Source organism: Notamacropus eugenii, chromosome X, assembly GCF_028372415.1.
Source record: "Notamacropus eugenii isolate mMacEug1 chromosome X, mMacEug1.pri_v2, whole genome shotgun sequence".
Lineage (NCBI taxonomy): Eukaryota > Metazoa > Chordata > Mammalia > Diprotodontia > Macropodidae > Notamacropus > Notamacropus eugenii.
The window spans coordinates 58,751,430-58,760,473 of NC_092879.1; the positions used below are offsets into that span (position 1 = coordinate 58,751,430).

The 9,044-nt window shown below is 49.1% G+C and overlaps 1 long non-coding RNA gene across 1 annotated transcript; it reads right to left on the reverse strand.

Moving 5' to 3' along the window:
• Positions 1-5,436: 5,436 nt before the first annotated feature.
• On the reverse strand, positions 5,437-8,679 carry LOC140516425 (uncharacterized). The gene is made up of 2 exons (XR_011971357.1): positions 8,459-8,679; positions 5,437-5,876 (listed from the first exon to the last, which is right to left on the reverse strand). It is a non-coding gene; the product is annotated as an uncharacterized lncRNA (long non-coding RNA).
• Between the last annotated feature and the right edge of the window lie 365 nt (positions 8,680-9,044).

Here is a 9,044-nt window from a genome sequence, read left to right on the forward strand (position 1 = left end):
CATCAAGATAGGGGAATAAGTTGGTACATTTCTTGCCCCAGGCCTCTTTGGCTTATTTCCCTCCTGACTTCAGGGTAGAGAGTGAGGATGGTGGGGGTGGAGAGAGGAGACTGGCTTAGGGATAGGAGGTAAATATCCGGGTTTGAGATTTCCTAGCCCAGAGACATCTGGTAAAGAATGTGAGGTGAGGGATTTGGGATTGGTGGTAGGAGTAGAGAGGGAGAGCAGATATAGGAGTCAGGAGATGACTTAGAGGAAAGGAGAAGTTTGAGCTCTACCAGCCTAAATACATTGATTGGAGGATGAGGGTACAAGTCAGTAGTTCCTCCCAGCCAAAAGCAAAAAACAGAGAAAGTGGCCAGGAGTAGGAAAGAAGAAAGAAAAAAGGCTCTATGTTAGGAGGAGGTCAGGAGTAGGAATATATCTGGTAGGGCAGGTGCCAAGGTCAAGTGAAAGGGGGGCAATGCTTGGAGGATAGCTGTATGTATGGTCTTGAAGCTGTTTCAGCCCTCTTCCCAGGTTTCTGGGATGTTGTTGCTGACTGGTTAGGGGGAATATTAGGTTATATTTTTGTCCCTCAGGGTAAGAATAACCAGAGCTTGAGAGACTAATGTATAGGGTGCTCTCTCTCTCTCTCTCTCTCTCTCCCCCTCTCTCCCTCTCCTCTCTCTCTGTCTGTCTCTGTCTGTCTTTGTCTCTGTCTCTCTGTCTTTGTCTCTGTCTCTCTGTCTTTGTCTCTGTCTCTCTCTGTCTTTGTCTCTGCCTCTCTCTCTCTCTCTGTCTTTGTCTCTGTCTCTCTCTGTATATCTCTCTGTCTTTGTCTCCGTCTGTCTGTCTCTGTCTCTGTTTTTGTCTGTGTCTCTCTCCGTCTTTGTCTCTGTCTCCGTCTATCTCTCTCTCTCTGTCTCTGTCTGTGTCTCTGTCTCTCTCAAGCCCTGAGCCCTGGGAAAACAATGGAGTCTACTGAACTTAGAAGAGGGAAGGGTGGATCCAGATGGACAAAAGAAAAACTGAGAGGTTCTACCCACAGGCAAGGATCTAAACAAAAATCCTGTTGAATTTCAATTTGACTGACATTCCATCAACTGGCCACCAGCAGTAGAGGGATAAGGCATGTTTATAGGGTGAGGGTTCTGCAACAGGAGGATGGCTAAAAGGAAGGGTGAAGACAAGGACTCCCAAGGCCATTGTTCTTGGGTTCCTTGCTTAGACTGAAGGAGCTGGAGAGGCTAGGAGAGCTTGACTCTCCCTGGAAGGGAGCTAGAGGCCCACTATCTGACCAGGGAGGGAGTGGGCATAATTTGCACTGCTCTGGAGCTCCCCCTGCTGTCTCCCGCCTCTTGAAACACCTCAAAGAATCGGCCAGTCGTGGTCAGAGGGAGCCAGACTCCCTATTAGAGGGGAGATAGAGTGGACCCAGGAGACCCAGAATCCCAGACGCTGAAGACTTTGTCCAAGGGGAGGTCTGGACTGGGAAGTGCTTTCAGGAAGGATCCCTTTCACCAAATCACTGATCCAGAACACTCTAGGCTAGATAGCAAAAACTCCCTCCCAGTTCCTTCCTTCCTTCCTTTGGTCTCCCTTCTCTCAAGTCCTTGGGAATTGGGGATCGGCCCAGATTCATCCCCACACTCTCCTCTGCGTCAGCTAGGTGCCAAGAGGTCATACCTGTTGAAGTTTCCAGTGACTCTGGGTGACCCGGGAGGGCGGTCTCGTGCTCTGCCCCACCGGGCCTTTATTCTAGATGGGAGACAGTTTAGGTGAGCACTCTGGCCGAATTTGTAGGATGCAGCTTTCGTGGGTAACGGGTTAACCACTGATTTGGATCCAGCCGGGGGGCTTTGAATGACAAATAAGGACCTCAGGGCAAGTACGCCTAGGGTAGGGTTAGCTTGCATCTCCAGCCTTAGCCTTATAAGGTGAGGGGGGGGGGGGGGGGGAAGAGAAGAACGGAGGAAGCCGTACTTTATGCACAGGAACTTGACCCCGAATTTTTCAGAAGCCCAACGCGGTGTGCGGGGGCGGGACGAAATATTCATTAAGTCAACGCTCCTGGTACAAGATGAGGAGATCCATGAGATAGAGGGGCGAAGCTTATGAATTCACCCGAGAAGGTTCGGTTGTTACGAGAGGAGAAGCTGCCAAATGCGTAACCCAGGCAAAACAAAAAAAAAAACCAAAAAACAAAAAAAAAACCCAGAAGCTTGCATTTACCCCAGACAAAAACAGGGGAGCTTCTGTATTCTCTACACCGTAGCCGATGCCGCCACCACTCCTCACCGTGTGGCCCTAGCACCCCAACTTCTTTACTCCCAGAGTTCCCATGGACTCAGTCCCACCCTCACCCCACTTCCTTCCTAGCCCAGGCAGGAAGACTGGGCTAGATCTGGGCTTGGAACCTTCTCGGTGCCCAGGTCTAAAGCCTGGATTGATCTTTTTCTGGTGAGGAAAATGAAGGGTGGGAGGAAGAGGAGGAGGGAAGGATTCAAGGAGAGGAGTGTTTCGAGGGAAGAAAAAAGGCTGTTTTTTGTTTTTGTTTTTGTGTTTTTTAAGGTAGGGGCTCAGTCGGAAGTGGGACCGGGAGGCTGAGAAAGGATGGAGGAGAGGAGAATGGAAACGAGAGAGTGTCAGTCTCTTCTCTTGGCGAAAGGAACAGATCTAGTTTAGGAAACGAGTCCAAAAAGGCTTGTACCTCGAGCAGAGTCTAAGCCCAGAATTGCTCCTTCACTGCTTCCCAGCTGATGCTGAAGGTGATAGGGGGCAAAGCGGAGCTCACATGCTTTCCAGGAGTTTCGTGGCCGCGGTTGCCCCTCAGGGCGCAGTCACGCAGAAAGGGTCAATAAACTGTGTATCCCTCCGAAAAAGGAGAAAGACAATAAAACCACCCTCTAGGTCAGAGGTCGTCTTGTCCTTGATTGAGATATTCGCAATGTTTTTTGCTTTTTCTCTTTCCCGTCTTTCTCCTTCCTGCTCTTTCTCTCTCTCCCTTCTTATTCTATGAACTCCACTTCTCCAGAACTAGAGTTAGCCCCGAAAACAAAACAACTCAGTTACTGAGCCTGCACAAGGATGTTTGGATTCCCTGTCATGGATGAAATAAGAAACTTAAAAAGATATAAAAAGGCAAAAGCCTCCACTGATTTACAAGGTGGTAAACTATGTCACTCGATGGAGAAGGCACCCCACCCCCAAGTTAGGGCACTCACTAGTAGTAGGGAAGATCAGAATTCTGTGTTAATTTCAAAGTCCTTTTCTCTGTTCATTTGTAATGGGCCCTACCAATGCCAGTCAGTTTGTTGGAAAGGGGGTGTGATCTGGGCAATGCCATTTCTTTTCTTGGGGAGGCCCAGTGAGTAGAAGTGGTAGGATAGATCTTAAGGCCTTCTGTGCTTCCTCCCTCCCCCGCCCCCCTAGGCCCTCCCCAGCCCCCCCCCCCCATGTTGCTTAGCAACAAGTGGAGATTGCTAGGGTAAGACCTAGGGGGAGCTGGAGGTGAGGGTTTGGAATTCAAGACCAGAAATATTTGTGTGAAACACCTAAGGTTCACCCCTGCCCCTAGACAGACATACATTTTGGATCACACCTGAGTAAAGATTAGACTCAAGTCCCAGAAGCTACACAGTCAAAGCCAGGGGATTCTGACACTTCTCTGGCTCTGGCTTGCGAGTTGGATACATTTGTTGTTGTTTCTAAGGCACATTTTGTAGGTGTGATAAGCTGTGGTTGGCAGACTTAATTTCCAGCAGAAACCAAAGTTCAGAGAAGAGAGGGAAGAACAGGAGAATTTCCAAATTGATTCTCCACCAAACTTTCTGCTCTCTGGGGGGGAAGGAGGGAAATACTTCCCAATCAACACAGTCACTTCCAATGCCTGGCGTGCTCTCTCTCTCTCTCTCTCTCTCTCTCTCTCTCTCTCTCTCTCTCTCTCTCTCTCTCTCTCTCTCTGTCTCCCTCCCTCCCTCCCCCCCCCATTACTCAGAAGACAAAGAAGACAGGTGTCCTTCAGTGATCTTTGACCCTGGAGGATGCAGGGTCATTTTGACCTGGTAGACATTATGTGTATACTGTCGAGCCAGTGCTAACAATTGCACATTTTCTTCCCTCTACTTAACTCCAAAGGAGGAGTTAGAATTATGGTGGTTCTGTACCCTTCTTAGCTCTAGGGTGCTTTGCTGATCAGCCTTTCCAATGATTTAGACGACCGTTTTTTTTTTTTTTTTTTTTTGCCTTCGCTTAGATGGATCCTCGTGTTGAGAGTCACTCACTTTTCTATAGAATCCAGGCTTCCTTTTGACCCCAGAGCTTTGCTCTGAACTCTCCCATCTGGACTCAGTACCTTTCCTGCTTGGAAAGTGCAGGCTTATTTCCTGGAGTTTTCCAGCCTAGAAGTTCAAGGGCAACTCGATGTTAGTGGCTGCCCTGTCCTGATTGACAGTTACAATGAAAAAAATGTCTCCTTTCTCTTTGGTTTCCAGCTGGAGTTTGCAATGTCTTTGTGAGTGAGGAGGGCAGAAGAAGGCAGAAAACCATAGTTCTTAGGCTGATAATGTTGCTACCCAATTTCTCGATACTGTACTGAATTGTAAGAGGCATTGTAGGTCACAAGATTCTTGTGTCAGCTTCTGGGGAGTGAGAACTCTTTAAATAGGCAATAAAAACTTTCAGCACATTCACCTACTACCTTTCAAAACTTCTGGAGGAGATGGGAGATCAATATTTAAGCTTGACCCCCTGCCTGCCCGACCCCCCAATCTAAGCCAATTAAGAGCGATATCTAAGCAGAACCAAAAGTTTCAAAGCACTCTCCCCTCTCCCTTGGTGTTGGCTTGCAGCTTCTCTTTTGGGACTCCGTAAAGGTCAGGAATCTGGGGATAGGGAAGTGTGGGGACGTCCTGTATGATCTAGGAAAGGGAGAGTGTGGAGCCCAAGGGCCCTCCGGGGTCAGTTTCTGGGGATCATGCCCTTCCAGCTTTCCCTCATTTCATTTACTGCTCAAGAAATTTGGAAGCCCCAGGCAGGACGGAAATCCGCTTACTGGGTTTTTAAGGGTCTTTTAAAAAAATGTTTGGGAGCGTGGGCTGGCCAACCCATTCTGAAATGAACACAGACCAGAAGTCCCCTGCCTTGTGCCTGCTTTGGGGCCAGGCACTACTCTGCCTTCTCCCTTATTGGAGCCTACAGGGGATAGTATGTGAGAAGAGACTTCCTGGCTCCCCAAAATGACCTGGTAGAGCTTCGTGGCCCATTTCCCCAGCTGCCCTGTCTTGCCTGAAGACACTATGCTAACAGATTACAGCAATTGCCTAAATTTGCTCCCTGCTCTCCCCTTTCCTGCTTTTTGGAAGATGAACTGGAGGGCGGTAGAGTTTCTGGCTGTATATCCAAATGCCCAGATACGGAGATAAAATAAATTCAGTTTCTACTTGGAGTTTAAACTTGGAGATAAGGGAGAGGATGTCAGTTTATGTATACAAGCACTTACACAGCATCTATTTCTTATGAGCACATATACAGAGTATTTCCTATGCTTCTAAATTCACACATAACATGCAGATACATATACATGCATTGAGGCCAACCCACAGAGAAGTGTGAAGTGAATTAGAATGACTTCTATCTTAATTTATGTTGCCCAGCATACACGTAAAGCCCATACACCAGGGCTGCCCAGGGGACCCCATAGTGGATCCGAAAAATGAGGATGCCTCCTTCAAAGTGCCTGTTCAGTCATTCCAAGACGAGAGACTCCCCAACACTGGAGACAGGGCCTGGCTTTCTTCAATGTTTCCAAGCACGGCTTGGCTCTGTCCCCTCTAGTCCCTTGTCGCCTTGCTTGAAGGGTGTGCCTCCCCCTTCCTCAAACTCGGCAGCTGGAGCTGGGGATAGAAGTGGGGGTGGAGAGAGGACACCACCATAGGAAAACAAGGTCTTAGAGAAGGAAGGGACTTTGGAAATCATCCCATCCAAAGTTCAATTTTTCTGTAAAAATATGAATAGCTTGTAGGGAAGGGGGTTTAATTCTTTTTTTTTTTTTGAAAAACAGTCTATAGCTTCCATACATCTAGCTAGCTTTCAGTCTCTGATTTCTCAGAGCAGCCGACCCTAAAGAAGCAACGAGGCACCCAATATCCCTGCCCTTCAGTTCCTAGATTCCACAATCCCCCCTCTGCTTTTGACTCTGCATCCCCTCCTTTAACTTCCAATAGCGCCCCACTCTGAGCTTCAGACCAGGAGCTGAGCTGCCCATGAGAACTTATACTAATCAAAGCTCTTTTGGCCAAACAATTTCACAGCCATTTCCCCTGCCTACCCCCCCCCCCCCATTCTCAGTTGTGGACCTAATTGAATTATGCCTTTTTGTCCCAGAGACAAGAACACACGTGCTAAAGGTAATTAATTCTCTGATTGTTGTCATCCGGAGTGGGACATCCCAGGCCAGGTAACCAGTCCTCCCCCAACTCCCCAATACATTACAACAGAAGAAGAGTAGTTAGGTAAACTTGACCGACTCCTGTTAGTTTTTCTTTCTCTTTTACATTCTTTCCCCTTCACTGTTCCTCCCTCTCAAGCTCCCCCAGGGTAGATGATTCCTGGATCCCAGGGAGATTGGAAATGGACCATCAGAAACACATCTGAGGAGGCTATTGCATTGCTTGCCCTCACCTCCACCCAGTGGGGATGTGCCCCCAAAGAAGCTCCAACCCTCCCCCTCCCCACTACCACCCAGGTTAACCCCTAGGAACTGTACATTCCCCAACCAGAACAGCAATCGAAGAATAGCGATTGGGGGTGGAGTGGTGTGAGGGAAGGGAAGAAAGAAAGAATAGAAAGGGAGAGAAGGTAGGAAAAGAAATGAGAGAAAAAGGAAAGAAATCCACCCTTTTTGTAACTCAGACTCTGGGGGGTTCATTTGCATGATTTAGCCATATTTGTTCTTTGGTGCAACCCCTCTCAGAGGTGAAATGGGTCTCCCCTATCCATCCCTAACTACCCCTAAGTCTACTTTCATCAGCGAGACTTTTTAGAGGCAATATATTTAAGGAAGCGGCGACTCACCTTCCAACTTTGTGAGTGTTCTGTAGAGATGCGGACGGTGAATTGTGATTGGTTTGATGGGAGATGGGGTTACTGGTGGAGAAGACTTTATACCGGTGGGGGTTTTTCCTCCCCCCCCCCCCCGCCTTGCAAACTCTAAAGTAAAGAATGTGCAGTCTTTCTCGGGACTGATTGGGAGGCAGGGTGTGAAAGAGCCGCGGTTATAAAGCGCCGCTTGAAGCGTCTCTCAATGCGCCTCTGAACTTGATCAGATTTGCTGGTTCCTGCGGAGAGACGGCGGCAATCCTGTGAGACTGGCTCAATGCACAGACTTGGGGGCTCTGCAAATGGCAGGATATTACAATTACAGCCATCTTTCTTTCGGCCTTTTCTTTCCACCCTTGCTCCCCATCGCTCTTTGCAAAGGCTTTCCAGGACAGAAAATGAGGGGATTTATAGTGCTGTCTGAGTCTCATCATTATTCCCAGAGACACATTGGAATAGTGGGGGAAAAGGGGGGGAACAAAAACACAACACTCTTATTTCCCCCCTCCCCCCTCCCCAGCCTTCCAACTCAATTCTCCAAATCAACTGTGGTCTGAAGGACACTCAGTATCTATGCACTCTGCCCTGGGTTTCTGAAACGGACACGGGAGGTCGGAGCAAACACTAATTCTCTTTAGAGGTGGTTGGGGGGTAACATACGGGGGGGGTGTCTTGGGAGGAGAATTCCACCTCCCAGAAGCCCCCTTTGGATGGAGGATTGGATTTAGAACTCTTTAGAAATCGGTCTGGTTCAACCCTCTAGTTTTAAAGGCCGCCTGAGACAGTCTTTGGAGGGGTGGCCGTGGTAGTGGGAGAGGGGGGAAGGGGGGAGAGAAGGAGGGGGGGGCTGTGAAGAGAAGGGGGGAGGGAGAGAGAGAGAGAGAGAGAGAGAGAGAGAGAGAGAGAGAGAGAGAGAGAGAGAGAGCAAGCGAGCACTGGCTGAAGCTCTGAAAGAAAAACCTTTGCTCGGAAGCCCACCCGAGTTTCAACAGATTTTTCTCCCCCAAGGAATGGGGAGCAGTCGGCTACTGGGAATGGGGAGGTGGGGTCACCCAAAATTATGGAGGGAGGGGCAGGTGAGGGAACGTGATTGGTTTAGTCTCGATTCGATTTTTTCCCCATAAGCGTCTTAAAAAAAAAAAAAAGACACTCTATGGTGTCAATGGAGGGGCACGTGAAATGGATGGAACCTAGTCCAATCAATGAGTGCGGACATTTGAGGGAAATGCCCATCGCTCCTGTCGTCGACTGCGGGGCCTCTAAAACCAATTGCCGTTACCCTGTTTCTGGATGTTAATACTCTGGTTCAGATTCAGGTGACTGGAGAGGTGAAAGCAAAAAGAAAAAATGGACATCTCACCCTCCACCCCCAACCAACCTTGTGGGAAGATGTCAGGAGGGAGATAACATCGACAGAAAAGAAGAGTTTCTTTCCCCGAACCAGGTGCATAACGCGAATGAAGCCCGGGAAGGAGAGCTGTGGGGCCTCCATTGGAGGGTGCCTTTGCTTGCATCCCAGGTGCTCTGCGACTCCCAAACTGGACCCGAGTAAACAAAATATTTGGGCGCTGAGACCCCCATTAACCTTACCTGGGAGTCGCTAAAGGCGCAGAGCCCAATCAGGAGCCTCCTTTTCAATGAGGCTGCCATATTCCCTGCTCTAGCCTGCCAATCACAAGCAAAACGGCCAATGGCCGGGCCAGCCGAGGGTCAGGTGACGGCGTGCCAGAGGGCTCCCCATTGGCTCAGAGCGAGCTGCCTCCTGAGTTGGTTTATGTGCAAGGAGTGAGTGATTGACTTTATCAGTCCAAGGACATTACTCTGTTGGAGAAGAGGGTGGTGAACTCCTCTTCCTTCCCTAGGAGCCCGGCTTGCTGGGGCTGGTGGGGAGGGGGTTCTCTGACCCAGAGCGGGCTACTTCAGCCCCTCAATATCAGCATTTCTATTTCGGTTCGGGGTGGTGG